This window comes from Podarcis gaigeae (genome assembly GCF_964106915.1).
Source record: "Podarcis gaigeae genome assembly, chromosome: 3".
In the NCBI taxonomy this organism is placed as follows: Eukaryota; Metazoa; Chordata; class Lepidosauria; order Squamata; family Lacertidae; genus Podarcis; species Podarcis gaigeae.
This window is the reverse complement of record NC_139680.1, coordinates 15,268,050-15,290,540: the sequence shown is the minus strand read 5'-3', so window position 1 is coordinate 15,290,540 and position 22,491 is coordinate 15,268,050. Positions and strand designations below refer to the sequence as shown.

The following is a 22,491-nucleotide window of genomic DNA, read 5'->3' as shown; positions in this document are numbered from 1 at the left end:
ATGTTGTTGTTTAGTCGTTTAGTTGTGTCCGACTCTTCATGACTCCATGAACCAGAGCACGCCAGGCACTCCTGTCTTCCACTGCCTCCCACCTCATGCTGGTAGCTTCGAGAACACTATCCAACCATCTCGTCCTCTGTTGTCCCCTTCTCCTTGTGCCCTCCATCTTTCCCAACACCAGGTTCTTTTCCAGGGAGTCTTCTCTTCTCATGAGGTGGCCAAAGTCTTGGAGCCTCAGCTTCACAATCTGTCCTTCCAGTGAGCACTCAGGGCTGATTTCCTTAAGAATGGAGAGGTTTGATCTTCTTGCAGTCCATGGGACTCTCAAGAGTCTTCTCCAGCACCATAATTCAAAAGCATCAATTCTTCGGCGATCAGCCTTCTTTATGGTCCAGCTCTCACTTCCATACATCACTACTGGGAAAACCATAGCTCATAACAGCTCGTACATACAACTCATAACAGCCCCTTTTTCTGGGTTGCACCCAGTGAAAATTCCTTTTCTTCAGCATTCATCTGCCACACTTCAACCGCACCTCACCAGTTGTAGGTAAATCTAATGAGGGAAGAATAAACCATAGGTAAAGTGAGCAGGGGTCTGATCTGCGAAGCAAACACTGCAGGGAAGCATCTGTCAGGCATTCCACATGCAGAATTGACAACAGAGATAAGTTCACAAAACACTGGTTGCCCCTCTGCTTTTATAGTATGCCTTCCCCTTAAGGATGTTTTCCCCTCGAGTGACTGAATTGGGTGTTGCTAAGCTGTAGAGCCATCAATCAAAGATCAGAGGCAGGGTTTTTCTGTGTGCATCACAGGGATGAAGGATGCATTTGCAGCGGCTTACATTCTACCAGCAGGGATGCCAATCGCTGCTATTCTTGCCCACCCCCACCCCCCACCTTTGGTTTAAATTGCTAGGCAATTTTGCTCCCTAACTTCATGACAGGCAGCTAGGAAGAATACTGGAGCTAAATTTCATTTGCTCTATATTTCGTTTTAGTTACTGACATATATTTAAGTGATATATGAACTAAATCTGAATGCATATTCCTAAAACCAGAGTGATAGTCATGTTATACAGCCTCAGCAGCAACAACAGCCAAGAACCTGTGTGGCACCTTAAAAACGAGCAGATGTTCTGTGGCATAAGCTTTTGTGAGCTAGAGAACCCACTTCATTAGATGCATGAGTTGTTACCCTCAGTTGGCAGATTTTGTGTGTGCACATGCAACAGGCACACACACGCACACACACCCCGGCACAGCACAGGAAACTGGAAACTGTGTCATCAGATAAGTGATAAAAATGCAGGCGGCACATTGGATCTGTGATATTTTTCCGTGCAAAGCTCAAGTGTATACAATGGCACCTACCGCTTGTAGTTATTTTGAATATCAGTAATATCGTATACAGCAGTACCTCGGGTTAAGTACTTAATTTGTTCTGGAGATCCGTTCTAAACCTGAAACTGTTCTTAACCTGAAGCACCACTTTAGCTAATGGGGCCTCCTGCTGCCGCCGAGCCACCGGAGCACGATTTCTGTTCTCATCCTGAAGCAAAGTTCTTCACCCGAGGTACTATTTCTGGGTTAGCGGAGTCTGTAACCTGAAGCTTATGTAACCTGAGGTACCACTGTACTGTAACTCCATTTGTTACATGTAAAGAATGTGCTTTTATTGAAAAATAAAAAGTTAATGGGTAATGAGGGATTTTTTTTACAGTCAGCAAATTTAGGCTTCAATCCTACCTCCAATCCTCTTCCCAATGGGAGTAAGCCCATTCTATAGGATGGACTTTTGATAGGTACACATGGCCATGATTGCACTGTTTAGCCTTAGTAAAGTTTCTCTGTGTGTGCATTACCTTCAGCTTGTCAGTTGAGCTTTATTAATTTTATTTTTAAGCAAAGTTGTTGAGCTTTTTCTTTTTTTAGTTCTGCCCAAAGTTGTTTAGCCATTTTTGAGCCTTTTTTTTTTAAAAAAAAACAACAACGGCAAAAACAGCATTGCTGACATGGGCTGGCTACATTACGTCCAGATTTTCCTGATTTTCGCCCAGACACTGCTGCCAACTGCAGGATTCTGGATACGTCTGGGAAAATCCAGACATATGACAACCCTACTCTTGAGTCCCCAAATTGGAACATGCGTCTTCCTGCCTGTGCTCCCGTGTGAGCCATGTGACATGTGAGGTCACAGAACCCCAAAGACACGCATTTGTGTGTTTTGGAGTGCTACAGAAGATTACGGCTCTGAAAAAAGCTCTTGGGGGGGTGGTGGCAACCTCTCAGAGCAAAGTCATGCGAGATCATGGCACCCAAAATGGCCACCGTGCTCTTGCACAAGAAAACAGGATACCCTGTTTTTTCCATGGCACTTGCAGAGTATGCTGGAGATCTACATGTGTGTAGAGAGATTGTCATGTTCTACAGCGAAAGTACCATATTTTTCGCTCCATAAGGTGCACCTGACCATAAGGCGCACCTACATTTTTTTTGGGGGGGGGATTCAAGAAATAAAAAATGCGGCTCTTGGGGGCTTTTGCGGGAGGTGGGGGAAGTGAAAGAGCTTCGCTCTGTCCCTTCCCCCACCTCCCGCAAAAGCCAGGGATAGCCGCACGAAGCCTCCCCAGGGCAGCGGGATGAAGGCTCCCCGCTGCCCTGCGGAGGCTTTGCGGGCTACCCCAGAGCCACTTGACCCAAAGAGCAGGTCAGGGAGCAGCAGAAAGGCTGCATGCAGCTTTCCTGCTGCTCCCCGGGGCTGGCGGTGGGGGAAGCGCAACTTTCCCCCACCGCCAGCCCCACAATCTCGGGGAGCAGCCTTTCCGCAGCTCCCTGACCTGCTGTTTGGGGAAGGCTACCGCCAGCCCCAAAGAGCAGGTTGGGGAACAGCAGAAAGGCTGTGCACAGACTTCCTGCTGCTCCCCACACTTGTGGGGCTGGCGAGGGAAGCCCGGGTCCCCCCCCCCAGCCCCAGGGACCACACATTCACTCCATAAGATGCACAGACATTTCCACTTAGATTTTAAGAGCAAAAAAGGACGTCTTATGGAGCGAAAAATATGATAAATGGTCATGGGGCAGGGCCTGAGGAAAAGCACATCAAAGTCCATAAAAGGAAGAGGACATGAGGATGCAGAGAGAGGAGATGGAGTAAAATGGGGTAAGAATAATATTGTGGGGTAGCGTGGGAAGATCCTGGACCCAAATCCAGGCTCAGATCCTAACGTCTCACGGCAGTTCCCACTCCATGTTTTTGATTCATGCGAATCAAAAAGTAGTGCAGGATAGAACGTGCAGTGATAGAATCTTTTCTTTTCCCAGACCCATTATTTCAGAGGTCATGACAAGGTACTGGTAGGTAGCAATTTTGAATTACCTTTTTTAAAAAATAAAAAGCTTACTTTTGTTGACAATTCTCCTTTTACTCCAAACCTTGAAAGTCCTGTCTGGGCTTTGTTGGTTCATTTGCCTGCAATTCCTTTTTATTAGCTGCCTTGCTCTGTGTGTTCACTGCTGCATTCAGGCTTTATATTGCCGTGTAATATTCTAAATGCTCCAGAATGAATTCAGACTTTCCTCCCATTGTTTTAGTGTTTCACTTTCCCTCTTGACAGTCCTGCAATTTACTCTGCACTAAGGACCAGGAAAGGCCCTGCCTCTGGGTAAGCATTCTGACTGCTGGATATAATAACTAGTGTCACAAACATAATAAAATTTTATATGATTTTTTTATTGGCTCCCTCCTGGAAGAATTATGGCAGCAGAGGTGGCCTGTTGAGCAAATGTGTGTGGCTGCAGGCAGACTGCATCTGTCACCTCTCTTACAGAAGTCACCATCTCCTCTCTCTCTGCCCCCTCTGTGCAAGGAAAATCCACATTAGTCACAGCAACAGAGATTAAAATAATTTGTTAAAAGGGGCTTACTTTACCCCTGTGCTTGTTTAAACTTAAAACTGATTTCCCACCCTCCTTTCTTTCCTGGAACAAAGCCAATAGCTTGTTGCTTATTATTGATAAATGGTTTGAACGTGGACATCGATGCATAAACTGTGTTTTGCACTCCTTCCTTGTCTCATTTTATGCATCTAGGAACTTCTTGGAGGGAGGTCAATATGTATGACATCCTTTTCTGAAAACTGTGCTGAAAGTGCCCGGAAGTGCCAGCCTAATGAGCCTATAGCCCTCTGCTAGACCACCCTGCAGGAGTCTGCTGTAATAATGTTTCAGATTTATCTACATGTCTTCCTAGTTTATCTCTTGGGTGGCTGCTTTCTTGTGCATCAAAAAAGAGCAACAATAGAATCATAGAACTGTGGAGTTGGGAGGGACCACGAGAGACATCTAGCTCAACATGCAGGAATTCTTGGCTCAAACCCACAACCCTGAGATTATGAGTCTCAGGCTCTATGAACTGGGCTATTGCATCACAGAAAAACAGACCAGGTATTATAGATTTACGTAAGTTTTGCATATGCTAATCTATATATAAAGATGCAAATTTGGCAATAATTACTATAATTTAAATAGAAACCCAGCACATCTCTGCATAGTGAGGAAGACTGTGGCCAGGTAATCTATGTGTCTGCTCAGTTTTCTGTCTATGTTCTATATGTTGAAGAGCACTTCAAAACTGCCCACCTCCTCCCTGGCTTTCCCTTCTTCTTTATTTAGTAAAATAAATGTTATTTGCGTTAAACTGAACTTGGGCCAGACACTCTTCAATTAGAGGCCCACCCTCACCAAAGTAGGACATGTGGCCATCCTATTTATGTGGCATTATTTATTATTTCTTAAATTTCCATATTGCCCTTCATCCAAGGATCACAGGATGGTTTGTAATAATAATTTTAAAAAACCATAATGACAAACCAAAACAATACCACCCCCCGCCACAGTTTAGAAGACCATAGATTGTTTGATTAGCCAAAGGCCTGGGGGAAGAGAGATGTTTTTGCCTGGTGCCTAAAGATATGTAACGGAGGCGCCAGGTGAGCCTCCCTGGGGAGAGCAGTCCAGAAATGGGGAGCAACCACCGAAAAGGCCTATTCTTGTGTTGCTACCCTCTGGACCTCTTGTGGATGAGGCACACGAAGAAGAGCCTTAGATGATGATCACAGGGTCTGGGACAGTTCATATGAGGAGAGAGACATGAATCTTGGCAAAACACAGCCGTTAGAAACTGTGTGCCATCATGATTCAAGAAAATGAGTCCTGGTTCCATTGAAAGAGACATTGAACTGGAAGAAGCTGTGAGGTCATCCAGTTGCAGCTCTCAACCTGGTACCCACATTTACAGCATCAGTGATGGTGTTTGTTCAGATTCTCTCAGGACTTCCCACAAGAAATGTGCCTCTGTGATGGTGGCAAAGAGAGGGGCCCGGCTCTGTGGTTTACAATTTAATCCTGCGTTTCTTATTGGCACAAAATTGGAAGCAAGAAGAATTACCGACAAAAGAAGAATGGAGGATGAAACTGATGGGCTATGCAGAATTAGACAAACTAACAGTAAGAATTTGAAACCTGCGGGACCAGAGATTCTCAGAAAACTGGAGTAAATTTACAGACTATTTGAAAAGTAATTGTGAGGATCAGATTACGCTAGTAGGTTTGCAAGAAGTTCTGTTAAGGTGAATTATTTGAAATATTGCAAAAAAGACAATGAGGATTGTTAGTCAATATAATTAAAGGTAATATGAAATTAAGAAATGCATAATAAGTGATAAGAACGGAAAATCATCAGAGGTGTTGAGAGAAGTAAAAAAAAATGTTGCATAAGATGAGAAGTTTTGTTGTATGAATGATAATTGATATGCTAAAAACTAATAAAAATGTTATAGTAAAAAAAAATCCTGGGTTTCTGTGGAGTCACCAAAATGTTTAGAAAGTGTAAACTGAAGATGTGGCAGAGAAAACAACAACAACAACAAGGGAAATTAAGTAACAGAGAATCACAGGTATTAACAAAGACAGTTTGGAGTCTCAGGCCATTTAGAGGATGCTATAAAATTTGTCTGAGTTGTCTATTGCTCAGCAGAGGTAATGAAGCCTCACTTTTTGTCAGCAGGATAATTAAACACAACATTGCTGTTGCTGTCCTGGCTGGATGAGGTCAGCTTTTCCAGGGCCTCCGATGATCAAGGCACTGGGGTTTTATTCCTGTTCTTATTTGTATTCATATTCCAGCATGAGTCAAAACACCAAGCAACAGATGATCCATTACTACAAACAAGGAACAAATGTGCTAAATTAAAATAAATTGATATAGATTATAGAGATTACATTCTTAAAAGGCCTGCAGCGCAGATCTGGAAAGGCTATTAGACAGACCGCAGCAGAGAATGGAGAGCTGTTCACAAATACTAATACAGCCTTGCTTCCAGGAAAACACATCTTATTATTTTCATATTTCGCAAACAAGATGGGAATAGAGGGGATATCCAAGATCTGGCTTTAAAAGAATTTTAGAATGTCGGTCGGGGTATTTATATAGATGTAATTTACTGTGTACAAATTACTTACATTCCCCATTTGTGCTTTGATGAAGGCCATTAGCTTTATTGCCCTTTGTCTGGACATCCCACAGGCATCTTGGTGGGGAGGAACATCATTAGAAACAGCGTGCTAAACCAAATGCACCTCAGTTTGATCCAGTAAGGTACCGACATTTCTTGCCTTCTTGTTAGGAATGGGCAGATCACTTAATTTCAGCTTCTCCCTGTTTCTCATTTTTCCAGTAACCTTTCCAATTCACCACATTATTATTATTATTATTATTATTATTATTATTATTATTAATAATAATAATAATAATAATAATAATAATAATTTATTTATACCCTGCCCATCTGGCTGGGCTTCCCCAGCCACTCTGGGCGGCTTCCAAAAATATATATATTAAAATACTGTGCTACATCAAACATCAAAAGCCTCCCTAAACAGATGTCTTCTAAAAGTCTGGTAGTTGTTGTTCTCTTTGACATCTGGTGGGAGGGCATTCCACAGGGAGGGCGCCACTACCGAGAAGGCCCTCTGCCTGGTTCCCTGTAACTTAGCTTCTCGCAGTGAGGGAACTGCCAGAAGGCCCTCGGTGCTGGACCTCAGTGACCGGGTAGAACAATGGGGGTGAAGACGCTCCTTCAGACCGAGGCCTTTTAGGGCTTTAGAGGTCAGCACCAACACTTTGAATTGTGCTCGGAAACGTATTGGGAGCCAATGTAGGTCTTTCAAGACCGGTGTTATATGGTCTTGGCGGCTGCTCCCAGTCACCAGTCTAGCTGCCACATTCTGGATTAGTTGTAGTTTCCGGGTCACCTTCAAAGGTAGCCCCACGTAGAGCGCATTGCAGTAGTCCAAGCGGGAGATAACCAGAGCATGTGCCACTCTAGCGAGGCAGTCCGCAGGCAGATAGGGTCTCAGCCTACGTACCAGATGGAGCTGGTAAACAGCTGCCCTGGACACAGATTTGACCTGTGCCTCCATGGACAGCTGTGAGTCCAAAATGACTCCCAGGCTGCGCACCTGGTCCTTCAGGGGCACAGTTACCCCATTCAGGACCAGGGAGTCCTCCACACCTGTCTGCCTCCTGTCCCCCCAAAACAGTACTTCTGTCTTGTCAGGATTCAACCTCAATCTGTTAGCCACCATCCATCCTCCAACTGCCTCCAGTTCATCTTTAAAAAAAAAATTCTTAGCTTGGGAAACTGCACTGCAGAATCTGAAGAAAAGCGCATTTTAAAAGACAGCTGTATTTTGGTTGGCATATTGTTCCAGAAAGTGCAAATTTGTTCCCTTTCCCTAGGAAATTCCTTGTTCTGTCTTGGTGAAATGGGGGTGGGGGGGAAAGACGGGTATTACTAGGAAACAAGAGTATGAAGCCAAAGTCCGCACATTGGTTGCTACTCCTGTCTATAATTATGTGTCCCTCCTCCAGTGCTGAGAAATAAATCCCCTCAAATATATTTCCTCAAACACAATGCAAAAATTGTTTGCTCATCCTGTTCAGTTCCTATTTGTACTGCCTCAGTGTCTATATGTTGAACATGTGAACTCAGACACATTTAATTGCATGCCAGGATCTACCCTCCCAATCTGAACAGAGAAGTGCAAAGTGTTCCCTTCTGTGAGCAAGTGCAGTGATAGCTGATGCGATTGCCTTCTGGTGTGTTTGGGTGTTCAGGCCCAGAAACCTCCCCCCTAAATAAATTCACACTTGACTCAAGTTGTAGGTTTGCTTTTTGGCAGAATTTAGGCCACAACTTTATTGATTACAGAAAGTGACTGGTTGCATAGGCTCTGATTCAACTAGCTCCCTGCCATGCAGGTAGCGCTGACCCAGGGCACCAGCATAGGTCAGCCAAGGGTGAACACCTGGATAAGTGGAAAGCCGGGAAAGGGCTAACTCCGCCACCCAAATGTCCCCCTGGACTCAGGCACGGGCACAACCCCCTCTCAGGGGTTGACCAAACCGTCAAGTCCCTGGATTCCTTTCACGGAATACGCTTCACATAGGGATGGCGAGAGCGTTCTCCCATCCCTATCACCTGAACCAGAGCCTATTCGCAACCTTACAAGTTATGACGATTTGCTACGCGGCAGGCGAAATCCAAATGGCAACAGCCAATCAGCCAAGTGGGGGAAATTCCTGCTGTGCCCCTGTCCCAACGACAGATGACACACGGTGCCATAGCAAGGTCAAGCACAACAAGCTCTAAAAGTAGGGAGAGGTGGGCGGGTGTTCCGAATGCACGCACCGAAAGAGGAAGCTCTGGGTCACGTGCATGGGCATAAATAGGTCCCTCAAACCATTTGGACTGCGTCCCATTGGCCAGATTGCACACAGCTTCGAGGGACCTACCAATTGAGTGCTGTGGCTGACCAAATGTACCCACCCACAACACAGTGTGTCGGTTGTCCAGGTCTCACCACAATATGTGCCCTCTTTAAGGGAGGACCCAATTTGTCTAATGGGGGAATGCTCACACCTTTTTGTGATCTGATCTCTTTTATTTGTGGCAGCCATTTTGTGTCATGTTATGCCACCCTTCCCCCATGACGGTCAACTTGTGATGTACCACACTCCCACAGCAGCATACCCTGCAAGTGTCCCGGAAAAGAACAAGATGTCTTGTTTTCTCATTTGAGAACACAGCAGCCATTTTGGGTGCTGTGCTCTCTTGCAATTTCACACTGAGATCTATTATTATTATTATTAATTTCAATTTTATACATTTCAATAATTTTACAATCCTTTTAACATTTCAAAACTTGACTTCCTTCTCCCTCTTTCTGTGGTTTCTTAAATTTATTCTCAATACTTTCTGCATATCCAAATTAACTTAATTTGCTCATTTATTCATTTACTTTAACTTTATACTCTTATAAAAATGCAGGTTATTACAACAATCCTGCCAATGTTCTTATCTGTTTACAGTTTATTTGTAAATATTCAATAAACCATTTCAATTCTTTTATAAAAAGTTTGTTATCTTGATTTCTTTTTTCCCCAGTAAGTTTCGCCATTTCTGCATATTCCATACGTTTTTGTATCCATTCTTCTTTTGCCACTGTAGTTGCATACATGAATAAATTTCTATACAGTTTGGGTAGTTCTGTCCCTATAATTCCCAAAAGGAAAGCTTGGGGGCTTTTTTTACAATTCACACTGAGATCTTGCCCAGAAAAAAAGTGTGATGCCCCAAAATGCATGGTTTTGGGTGCTGTGCGAGCATGGCCTGAAAAAATCATGTCTTTGGGGCTCTGTGATCTCTTGTGGGTCATATGACTTACGTGGGAGAACAGGTAGGAATATGCATGTCCGGTTTTGGGACCCAAGATTTGGAGGATATGCAGCAGTTTTTTCCCCGCCACTGGTACCCACAGCACTTTCCAAGTTGCAAATTTGCCCACTGGCCCCAAAGGATTGGCAACAAGTGAGCTGTGTTATTAGCTAGTTTAAAAAGAGAGATAAAACAGATGTGAAATATTGCGCATACTTGTGAGGTAAGTCCTTAAGCCCTTCCCTCACTTAATCCAGAGGACCAGTGTCCTTCTCACTCTGTATACAGTGTGAGGAAACCAAACATGACACAGGCTCTTATCTAGTCTCTTAATTGCATAACAGCTTAAGATGGCTTTACATGAAGCAACACAACTTGGTCTTTAAATGGCCCTCACTAATATGTGCTCCCATTTTTGAACGTTATTTTCAGTAATATATGGATCTATATGCATGCTTTACCTTGTTATATGGGTTTTTGCAAACATTACTTAGGCGGAGAGCTGCATTGCAAAATTCAGAGAGATGCAATTTTGAAGGACAAGTGTGTTTCGGTCTGCATATTGTTTCAAAATGTGTGAGCATTTAAAGTTCACCTTTAAATGCATATTGGGATGAATTTCTACCCCTTCTCTAGCATTGAGTGGGTGTGAGTCCCCAGAAGCACCTATTGGTTTCCATATTGGTTCCTATGAATTTCCATATTGGTCCCTACGAATTTCTGCTTTGTATTAAATCCTTGTGGGTTCAATGTGGCTAACTCCCAGGCAGGTGCATTTAGGGTCATAGCCCATGTACCTCATGTGATGTGGGAAAACAGCTAATGTACATTGTGAGTCATAAGGAACGGGTAATTTTCATGTATTCTTTAAGCAAGCACAGAGATATGACTGGCAATTAGGAGAATAATTTTGTAATGGGTAAAGATGTTGTATAAGATGTGCCTCAGATGTGCATCTGGTAGGGCTTCTGGAAGTTTCTCAGCTATTCTCGAATCTGTGTCTTATATCTGAGTATGCCCTGCCCATGTTTGAAAAGCATGAGCCCGTCTCTGTTTTCCACAGATGAGTTTGGCTACCGCACAGTTAGAGCAACTCCAAAACATGCAGAGAAAACATAATCTAATTTACATGATGATATTCTGATTGCAAATGGCAAAAGAGCAGCTCCATAGAGTGAGCTGGATTTATGGCATGCATATCTGGTGGTTTAGATCAACTGATAAGTGAACGAGGTACTTTTCAGGACAATCTACCACAGCTGGAGGCATCAAAACAAACAAAAATGGACAGTCTGACTCGGTAAACAACAATAAAATTCTTTTGTTGCTTGATAAGCTCATTGAGGCCCAGCTGAATATTTCATTGAAAGACGGAGGAGAGCCTGGCAGCTCAGCATTTCATGTCTTGCTCCCGAAACGAAGGCTGCAATTATGTGCACAGTTAGCTTGGCTAAATCCTATTGATTTCTCTCACGCTGTTACGAGGTAGAGCCTATCCATGAAATTTGTTCAAAATAATAGTGTATATGTATTTTCATATCATAGTTACTTATTGAAAGCGATCCCTTATTGGGATGAAATAGTTTTACGTTCAAAACAGTGCAATGGCAGAATATGAAAATGTTGCCCTTTGCTTCGGCCGAGTGACCAGTTACACGGTCACCAGTGGTGGCTGGTGGGATTTGTGATCCATAATGTGGATCATCTCCTGACCTGGGAAAATTTCGTGCACCAAGCCATATTGATGGAACAGGGTTGGCACTCGTCTATAACCAGAGGCCCATTTCCTAGGAAAAGCTGCAGTAGCCTTTCTCGACTCGACAAATGAGCTGGAACAACTGCTAGCACTGCATGGTGTTTTTCTCCGGTGGAAATCAGAATGACTGTACATTGCTGCAGATTTGTTTTTATGGACCTGCAGTTTTATGGTGGATTTTTATTATTGTATTTTGCTCGATGCTTCATACCTTTAACTGATTTTGATGCCTCTGTATCTACACCCTGGGAACTGCAGGTTGAAGGGCGGATTACAAATACTTTAAAGCAAATGTCTTGACCAAAAAAATAGCCACTTGCTTGCCGCAGCTGGGATTTTTAAAAGTGCAATGGAGCCTCATAGTTGGCCATTGTGAATCTAAAGGAATGAACTGCATTCTGAGAGCAGTATCAGCTGATGGGGTGGTTCACTGAGCAAAATTGTGTGGGGAAATGAAGGAGAACATCCCTTTCTCCACTTCAGGTCAGCTCTGCATTGAAGCTAGGAACTTTAAGGGAGCCAATGCTTCAGCAGTGAAGCAGCTCAGATTACGAATTTATATAGCAAGGATAGCCAGGTATGGGGTAAAACACTGCCACAGTACAATTTCCAGATACTAAAAACAAACAAATGAGGTATGTGCAACAGTGTATGACCCTGATGCTTGAATCTTTTGTCCTTTGACTTGATATGTGTATCTGAAGCCCTGGTTTTGCTCTGTGAACAACAACAACAACAACAACAACAACGTATGCATTAAAGTAAAAAGGTAAATGACCCTTTGACGGTTGGGTCCAGTCAAAGGCAACTATGGGGTGAAGTGCTAATCTCACTTTTCAGGCCGAGGGAGCCAGCGTTTGTCCACAGACAGCTTTCCAGGTCATGGGGCTGTGGAAATGTTAAGGATAATAGGAAAGGATATATTGAATAAGCATTATCCTTCCTTCACTCACGCTAGTGAATGATGTAGCAGATCAGCTTCCCCTCAATATAGCAGGAAGCTAGTTTGCAGGTTCATCTGAATCTCTTTAGTTAAGTAATCCAATTTGGTTTGCCCAGCTGGATTATTCCAGGTGTCCCCTTTTATCCCTCTTAAAAGAATAAAGACACAAGAGTCTTTCCTTAAAAGTAACAAGAAGTTTTCTCACATTTCACTTCACGATTTGATCCCTGGAAGGCAGGCTTTACTCACTAGTTACATAACAATCTGTGAATTCATCTCACATGGAGACTGAGCTCATGTGCTGCTGGCTGAGAACCAGCAGACAGCAAAATTATATTAAGAGAACAAAATGGCTGCAGGAGAGCAGCGTGGCAGCAAGAGAGCAGCTAACAAGAGAGAGAGAGCAAGAGAGAGAAAATGGCTGCGTAACTCGGCTCTTTTATGGAGTCAGCCAGGGCCATACCCATCTCCTAGATCACATGCAGGGGGAGGATGCTCCAGACCAGGGGAACAGGAAGTTATACTGACTGGAGTAACATCCCCCTGGCTGTGCCCGCTCTAGGGAAACAAGGAATGTTGATTTGACTGTACTAATGGATTACATCCCACAGTGGCCAGCATGACTAAACTGCTTCTGGCTTAACGGGACACCGGGACAAAATGCCTTGTGCCTTCCCACCACAGTGGTACCTATTTATCTACTTGCACTGGTGTACTTTTGAACTGCTAGGTTGGCAGGCGCTGGGACAGAGTAATGGGAGCTCACTCCATCGTGGGGATTCGAACCACCAACCTTCTGATCGGCAAGCCTAAGAGGCTTGGTGGTTTAGACCACAGCACCACCCACGTTATATAATGTATGCATTATGCCACAATGGAAGGTGGGCCAGGACCCGGACCATGCCACTGAACCTCCCCTTAACACACTCAGTGTGGGCAAATGCGTGGTGGGGCCCTGCTATGTGTGAGCAGCTGCTCAGTCACAACCCACAAATGTTTTGCCGGGATCCTGAATGTGTGACATGCTTTCAGATGGGATGAGCAGGTGCTCATATGCAACCCCCTCTGGGTATGAGTCCAAGCTGGGGCAGGTGTTGAGGGTGGGATTGGCAGAGGAGGGTGTGCAGTCCCGCACCACCTTCGGGCATGATAGCCATAAGCATGGAAAAAGACATGCCGAAAGGAATTTTCTCTCGCACTGGAATCCCAACACTAGAAGACAGCCAGCACAATCCTATGTGTATCTCCTCTGATGTAAGTCCCACTGAGGTCAAAGTCCCACTTACTCCTAGCGGATATAATATGCTTACTTGATTGTGAAACTTGGATCACTTATAAATGCCATCTGCAACTCCTCAAAAGATTCCATCAATGGTGTCTCCGAAAATTTTTACACATCACTTGGGAAGACAGATGAACTAATGCCAGTGTATTGAGAGGAGCAAAGATCACCAGTGTCAAAACAATTATTCTTCAACATCAACTTCGTTGGACTGGTCATGTTTTTCAGATGGCTGATTATCATCTTCCAAAGCAACTACTCTATTCCGAACTTAAAAATGGAAAGCATAATGCTGGTGGTCAACAAAAGAGGTTTAGAGACTCTCTCAAGGCAAATATAAAAAAAAATGTAGTATAAACACTGACAATTGGGAAACACTAGCCTCCCAAATGGAGAACAGCGTTTACCAAAGGTGTCATGGGCTTTGAAGATGCTTGAACACAGGATGCAAGGGAGAAACGTGCTAAGAGGAAGGCACACTTGGCAAATCCACACCGTGATCAACTCCCACCCAGAAACCTATGTCCCCACTGTGGAAGGATGTGTGGATCCAGAATTGGCCTCCACAATCACTTACGGACACACCATTAAGACCATGTTCATAGAAGACAATCTTACTCGGCTACGAGTGATTGCCAAAGAAGGAGAAGAAGTACTGCAGCCTGTGTTTTTTGTTTGTTTGTTTGTTTGTTTCATATATGGGAATTACATATTGGCAAATAGCAATAAAAAGCTACCTCACCCCTCAGTAGCAAAAAGTTTAAAAATGCAATTTCACCAAAGGGAGGGAGGGACAGACCTTTTCCTATAAGAGAGGAAGCGGGAAAACAAAGCTCTGCCTGCATTTCGCTTCTCAAGTGCGAATTTCTCTACCCATCTCACTAATGGTTATTGCCCTTATCTCCCCATCCCCCTTCCTATCGATTTCTCACATTTGAGTGGTAATGAAAACAGCTCCAATTTGACAGGAGAAGGGGGAGAAATGATTTCTCTCACCCCTTCTCCATAAATATTGTGGGGGGAGGGGGAGGGGGAGAGAAACAATGCCACTGCATTTATGACATGGATTTGCCTCGGCTGACACTCTTGAAAGCACACCTCTGAGAAAGTTGCGTTCGAGAGAGCAATGCTGTTCTTTTTATAGCACTGTGGACGAGAGGCCAAGAGATAGTCTCCTGAAAGCCATTTTGTCTTACGATCTAATTCCATGTAAGAATCCACCAGGGTTCCAGGGAAGATTAAAGAATTTGCACAGAAATGGAGCAAGGTTTTTCTTTGTCTTTTATATACATATATATAAAGCTGTATCATGAAAGGACTTTAGGTCACTATTTCCCTATTACTAGTAGTTTATGTCACAAGACATCCATATCTGATAGACAAAGAGAGAGATTTCCTTGCCCCTTCCTCATATCCACCAGGTTAGCCTCAGGGACCTTATAGGATACCTCCCAAGGGAGCTGACAAATGAAAAAAAAAGCAGCAGCAGCAGCAGAATTACCTGGGTAAGAGAGTTACGTGACTTACAAAGTCTCACTGTTCCTCACCTCCTCCAAGTTAGCCTAAACTCTGACTGCTACCTAGATAAAAATATAATTGGAGCAGATTGTAACTAACGAGGATGTTGCCTCCAGCTGGAGGGAGCTGATGATTATTTTTTTAAGTGTCGGATTCTGTCAAATCATAGCTGAAAGTCTGCTCTCCCCGCTTACTATTTTTTAAACAACTGAGCTGATAACAAATCACAGAGAGCTGTCAGGAAACATTGAGAGGTAATATACATAACCAACATAAAAGGGGGGGGGGTAGAGGAGAGAGAAAAGAGTTTCAACTGAGCATAATAATTAAGAGTGGCCGATTTCCATGGAGCCGATTAGATTTTCCTCACATATTTTCACACAGGCGTTTTGAATGGATAACATTGCGCTCCGCTTTCCATAGCTATGCATGTTGTTCATTTCTGTAAGCCCTCTGTATGCATCCTTACCAAAGTCGCTGTGGGAGAGGTTTTCGCTTTGGAAATGAAATTAAATCTGTACCCCTGAAAGGGGTGGAGGGAGAGAGTCGCAGTGGTTGATAGGCACAGTGAGCTTCAGAAGAATATCACATCTCTTCAGACTGACTGGATAAAAAAACAGGTGCAGAAAATGCAAAACAGATAATTCTGTTAGCGATATCTGTTAAAAATTGACTGGCTTTCCTGCAAATAATGTTATGATAGCCAAAGAGAGGTTCAGCTCTGGGCTGCAGGACCTCCTAGCAAAATGTCATTTGGACCCTGGTAACAGCAGTGTGGGCTTAAACCGCACTGTGACCTGTGGCAGGTTGCTATGATCCCACTGTTGAAATTTCACACAATACTCCATTGTGGGTATCCTGGGTAATTAAAATGGCAGGGTAGCTCATAGACCCAACTGCCAGGCACTGGCCTCAAAGATTCAAACTTGCCAACACAGTTATTTCACTTCTAGTGAGAAGAAAGGGAGTAGAGCAGTATGTACAGTGGTACCTCAGGTTAAGAACTTAATTCGTTCTGGAGGTCTTTTCTTAACCTGAAACTGTTCTTGACCTGAGGCATCACTTTAGCTACTGGGGTCTCCTGCTGCCACTGTGCCGGCAGAGCACGATTTCTGTTCTCATCCTGAAGCAAAGTTCTTAACCCGAGGTACTACTTCTGGGTTGGCGGAGTCTGTTACCTGAAGCGTCTGTAACCTGAAGCGTCTGTAACTTGAGGTACAACTGTACTCTGAATTCTGTGTATCAGCAGATAAAAATGTCCTTTTGGTCAATTTCCTCAGATTTCTGCTTATCTGTATATTAATGGCAAAACCAAAGCCAGTTTTTGAGGGTGGTGGATTCCTACTTGGTTGGAGGGATAAAGAAGAAAGCATAGGACCTTACCACAAAACAAAAGTCTTTCTCTGTTTTAAAACAACAAAATCCCAAGTCCCAGACATGCTGCTTCCTTCTTGCTTCAGTCTTTGAGTGGGAATATGAGACTGGCCATCATGACCCCATGCTGATCTCCCCAGCTTGAAGGAGATGCTGGCCACTGTGACCTCATGGTGATGCTGTATGAAAGACATCAGCCAGCCATTGTGACCTCATGCTGATGTCAATTTGCAGGAGAAAGCCCATTTACTGCCAGCTGGCTGGGAGCATCGGTCATGGTCCAGCATGGCAATGGCGGGTCGGGGCAGCATCTTGGCTTCGGTGTGGCCAGGGGATGATTTCACTCCCTCCTCCAGCCACACTGAGCGCTGGGGCTCACCCATGGTTGCAGCCAATCGTGGGCAAGCTCAGGGGCATGGTTTGGGAGTGAAACAGAGGGAAATCTTGGGTCGGATTCCATCACCCATTGTTCCCTACTCTCTGTGTTTGTGGGCTGCCCTGTAGAGGACCTTGCTGTGCAAATTTTCAGTCACAGTAGCCAGAGCCAGGGAGAAATTTGCCTTCAGACTGACTGGGTCTGCCTGAGGGTTTTGCCCACCTCATAGCAATTGTCACAACTTATGGCGGATAAGGCAATGTGTTGGATCCTTAGTCTAATTTGACGAGGAATAGCTCCTCTCCCAACCCACTCCAAGGGATCAGAGTATCCTGGGGAAATGCTTTTGTCTGGACACCCAAAAAAGGGACCGGCGCTGCATTTGAATGACCTCTGTACAAAATAATAACAAAGAAATAAGGAAAATTGGTACAATACATTTTAAGAATGTACAGTGGAGGTAAGGTAAAGGTAAAGGGACCCCTGACCATTAGGTCCAGTCGTGGCTGACTCTGGGGTTACGGCACTCATCTCGCTTTATTGGCTAAGGGAGCCGGTGTACAGCTTCCGGGTCATGTGGCCAGCATGACTAAGCTGCTTCTGGTGAACCAGAGCAGCACATGGAAACACCGTTTACCTTCCCGCTGGAGCGGTACCTATTTATCTACTTGCACTTTGACGTTCTTTCAAACTGCTAGGTTAGCAGGAGCAGGTACCAAGCAACAGGAGCTCACCCTGTCGAGGGGAATCGAACCCCCAACCTTCTGATTGGCAAGTCCTAGGCTCTGTGGTTTAACCCACAGCGCCACCCGCGTCCAATGTACAGTGGTACCTCGGGTTAAGTACTTAAATCGTTGTGGAGGTCCGTTCTTAACCTGATACTGTTCTTAACCTGAAGCACCACTTTAGCTAATGGGCCTTCCTGCTGCCACCACAGCACCTTTTCTGTTCTCATCCTGAAGCAAAGTTCTTAACCCAAGGTACTATTTCTGGCTTAGAGGAGTCTGTAACCTGAAGCGTATGTAACCTGAAACGTATGTAACCCGAGGTACCACTGTATTACAAAATATGAGAAGACGAAGGTAATAATCATAGGTACATTCGATCTTAGAAATTTTAAATGCACCGGGAGTTGATGGACAGTCTATCACACATTAGTAAGAATGTTGAACAAAAGAGACTGTATAAGATTGAATCAATTTTTATTTGTATATTTACGTTAGATTACTGACACAAGATTGTTTTTGGTTTATATAAGTTTGTTTTTGTTATGTATGAAACTTAATAAAGCATGGAAAACTTTTTTAAAAAAGGGACCAATGGTCCATGGCACCCCCAAAATGGTGATATGGTGGGTTGCCCCAATTTGATGTATGTCATAGGGTGATTCTTAACCTTGGTTAACCCTGCCAAATCAGCCAGCAGCCTAAACCTGCTGACACCTGTAATCAATAAAGTTGTGGCCTGTTAAATTCTCAATTGATTGTTCTGTGTTTATGGTAACTATATCACACCCTGCCCCCCCACTGCCTGCAAAGGCTGACTATATACCTCCATATTGATGCTGCCTTCCTGAAGGAGAGACTGGCCGCTGTAACCTCAAGCTGAATTTGCCTGCTTTGAGGATGAAGGAAAGAGAAACTATTTTATGTTGCCTACACATTGCCAACCGCTTTCATTAGAATGGTGACTTTTGTGTCCTGGAACTACAATAATTTTTCCTTGCAAACTCAGGGCAGAATTCACAAAGGGCTTCTGCTAGCACAATGGGGCTTTCCTCCCCCCCCCCCCGAGCCCCTCATCACCCACCCCCCAATGGCTTGGGTAAGGGGCTTCAGGAGAACCCCCAAGAGCAGTGCTTGACAAGGAGGAGAAGGGGAAATAATTCTGTCTGGCGAGCTGTGATGCATGCAGTGATGGGCCATTCACCATATTGTGACATTGAATTCCACCCAGTGAACCAAACTAACACATTACCAGAAAGAAGAAAAGTAAGCAATGAAATGAACACAGGTTGATTAGAGTATTGATCTTTAATTGTTTATTAGGAAATGGAAAGCAATTTGGGAAGATGCCAGTAGTCCACTGCTCTTCTAAATGCCTGACTTTCTTTCCCAGTCCTTCTATCAAATCACCATAATTGGAGTGCCCAGGGAAAATAATTATAGTGTAGTTAAAGCTTAGATCTGCATGTCAAAACAAAAGATGCCATCCCCACTCAGTGAAGGCGTTTCTCGAGTCAGCTTGCTGCTTTTCTCTTTCAAATACAGCAGTTGTTTTATAAGAAATAGCAAAAAAGCAGCATTTTGGGGCACTCGAGTCCACAGAGTGAGCCAGGACTCAAAAAACCTTGATTATGGTGAAATCTGACTTAGGGATGTGAAAACCTCACCATGCACAGTCAATGCTGTGGTCTAAACCACTGAGCTTGGGCTTGCCGATTGGAAGGTCGGCGGTTCGAATCCCCGTGAAGGGGGGAGCTCCCGTTGCTCTGTTCCAGCTCCGGCCAACCTAGCAGCTCAAGAGCACACCAGTGCAAGTAGATAAATAGGTACTGCTGTGGTGGGAAGGTAAACAGCGTTTCCATGCACTCTGGTTTCCGTCACAGTGTTCCATTGTGTCAGAAGTGGTTTATGTTGGAATCAAGCCTTGTCAGAGGAATGTGCCAATCTTAAGGCACCGGCTGATTTCCTTATTGACCTCCCCGTCTGCGACTCCCGGCAGGAAAACAGGCGAGGTCTCTTATCGGCGATCCTTCTCAGACGTGAGAAGAACACACCACTCCTTCACTCTCCTCCCTGCTATCCCCAGGGAGGGGAAAGAGACAGACAGAAATATATTTACATGCTTTTATTTCTGTCTTTTGCAGCAGTACAGAGAAACATGTCTGCACTCAACAGCAGAGAGAATAAACTCCTCCCATGTACTTCCAGTACAGGTCAGATGACACACTGAGCTAACATCCGGTGCTCAGTACAGTGAATGGACTGCCCCTTTCTTCCCATGGTTACAGTCACAAACATCAACATCCTGTCTGGCTTTCCAGCCAGCTGCAGAAGCTTCTGCTCGCTGCTGCATTGCTCCTTTTTGGTAACAGTTTAGTCATGCTAGCCACATGACCCGGAAAGCTGTCTGTGGACAAACGCCGACACCCTCAGCCTGAAGTAAGATGAGTGCCACACCCCATAGTCGCCTTTGACTGGACTTAACCATCCAGGGGTCCTTTACCTTTACCGAGTTTAAACAGCCTCTGAATCTCCAGTTCTTTCCTGCTTAGACACATTATGTCCAGGCTGCTTTGGGTTAAAAACACATGTGTATAACAGAGTTTCTCTCAATGAGATGATTGAGCTGAAGAGCATGCAAATGAACATCCAGGCTCTTTCACCCTCCCCATTTATCTTACATGAGTGTTTCACATCCATAGGCTACCTGTCGCCTAATGATGACAAATGCCTACCTTTGTTTCTGGTTCTGTGCACTTAGGATTGTTGTCTGTACATCTTTATGAACTGTTGCACATTAAGAACAAGCCTTACAAATGAGATTGCTGCAGCAAAAATTGAGTAAACTTCCATCCCACGTCAACCACAGAGATTGGACCTGAGCTATAGAAGCCTATTGATTTGTTTATGTGTAACTGTGCAGTGATACCCAGGCCAAAAAAATAAATATTTCAGGTGTGCCCTCAGTCTGAGTTCCTAAAAATCAAACGTTTTCTACCTGTCAAAAATGATGCATTTATTGGGTTAATGCTTGGATCTGCACAATCCAATTTAGTCATACTACTTAAGCAAACTGGGGGACATTTCAAATGAACATACTAACTGTGAGTCATTTGTCACAGACACACAACTTTAGAAACTTCTACTTAACGTGTTGACAAACCTTTTATTTTAATTTTTTAAGGGTGGGGAAGAAAACAACTCTGTTGCTTCACATTTAAAGGCATTAGAATTCCCCCCTGAAGATGGACTTGGACCACCTTTATGAAATGCTGTTGTTGGATAGTTCAGCTCAGCAGCCATTTGCATGATGTGCAGAAGTATTCAATGTTTTCTGCAACATTAATGCAACCAACTAGGCGATCAAGTGGCTTCATGCATTGTCTCTTTCCTCCCACAGCTAATTAGAGCTGCAATGGTGATCCATGTGGCATGTGTCAGAAAGAATTAATCAATTGCTCCTCCCACCTAGTTTTCCATTCCTCCCCAACAGTCAAGCCAGCATCCCATCACCACTGATACCTTTGCTCGTGGGTGGTGCCATTTCTGCCACGTTAGGATCTACTCTCACCTTTGAACTTCAGAACGAGAGGGAACAAGTGAGACCTGCAGCAATATGTTGCAGCGCTTCTGTTCGGGGTCTTGGGAATTGTAGCTCTGAGTGGCGGAAACTGCAGCTCCCAGGGTTCTTTGGAGGATGACATGAGCTTTAAACAGATGGTATGGACTGGATCTGTCCTGTGCCTTTATCCTCCTGTTCCAGCTGCTCATTCTATCCCCTTTCTCAAACAGCTGTCATTTTTCCTTCAGTCAGTCTCTCAACTTTCCATGCCACTAAGTTCTTATTGGGGCTGTTATAGGTTTTTCCCACATCTCTCCCTTTGGTTGTGGGGAGCTAGCGTGCTCATCCTTTCTATGCACCCAAATTTGTTTGCTCTTCATTGGATCTGAATGCCTAAACCGTTGGCACCCATCTGTCTCAAGAGACAATGGAGGGCACCTCCGGGGTTGGAGTCAAATTGGTAGCCTGGAGAAGAGGAGGTTAAGGGGTTATATGATAGCCATGTTCAAATATATAAAAGGATGTCACATAGAGGAGGGAGAAAGGTTGTTTTCTGCTGCTCCAGAGAAGCAGACACGGAGCAATGGATCCAAACTACAAGGAAGAAGATTCCACCTAAACATTAGGAAGAACTTCCTGACAGTAAGAGCTGTTCAACAGTGGAATTTGCTGCCAAGGAGTGTGGTGGAGTCTCCTTCTTTGGAGGTCTTTAAGCAGAGACTTGACAACCATATGTCAGGAGTGCTCTGATGGTGTTTTCTGCTTGGCAGGGGGTTGGACTCGATGGCCCTTGTGGTCTCTTCCAACTCTATGATTCTATGATTCTATGGTAGAGAATCACAGAGACCAGTAACTTGTAAGTGCTGCCTCCTGTGTTGTTCTTGTCGCATTAGCAGCACCGAAGTGACCTCTCTGGGGCTCAAGCCTGGGCCGCGTGTAAGGAGGTCCTGGGCTGCCCAGATGACAAGACCACGCTCTCGGCCTTGCAGATGTGGTCCAAAGGTAAGCAGAGCAATATATTTGGCACCAGCAACATTTTAGGGACTTCACTCTGGATTTGATTTACTCCTTAGCCGTTTCTTCTCCCAAAGGTGTCCCGCAAGGCACTGGGTATGAGTTTCTCCTCCAGGAGTAATGCCTGTTAGGATATAGTTCTGTTCCACCTTAAAAGGAA

At 44.3% G+C, this 22,491-nt stretch overlaps 1 long non-coding RNA gene across 1 annotated transcript; it reads right to left on the bottom strand.

Moving 5' to 3' along the window:
• Positions 1–3,714: 3,714 nt before the first annotated feature.
• Positions 3,715–16,783, bottom strand: LOC310840778. The gene is made up of 4 exons (XR_014562124.1): positions 16,664–16,783; positions 16,459–16,572; positions 15,264–15,342; positions 3,715–3,862 (listed from the first exon to the last, which is right to left on the bottom strand). It is a non-coding gene; the product is annotated as an uncharacterized lncRNA (long non-coding RNA).
• Between the last annotated feature and the right edge of the window lie 5,708 nt (positions 16,784–22,491).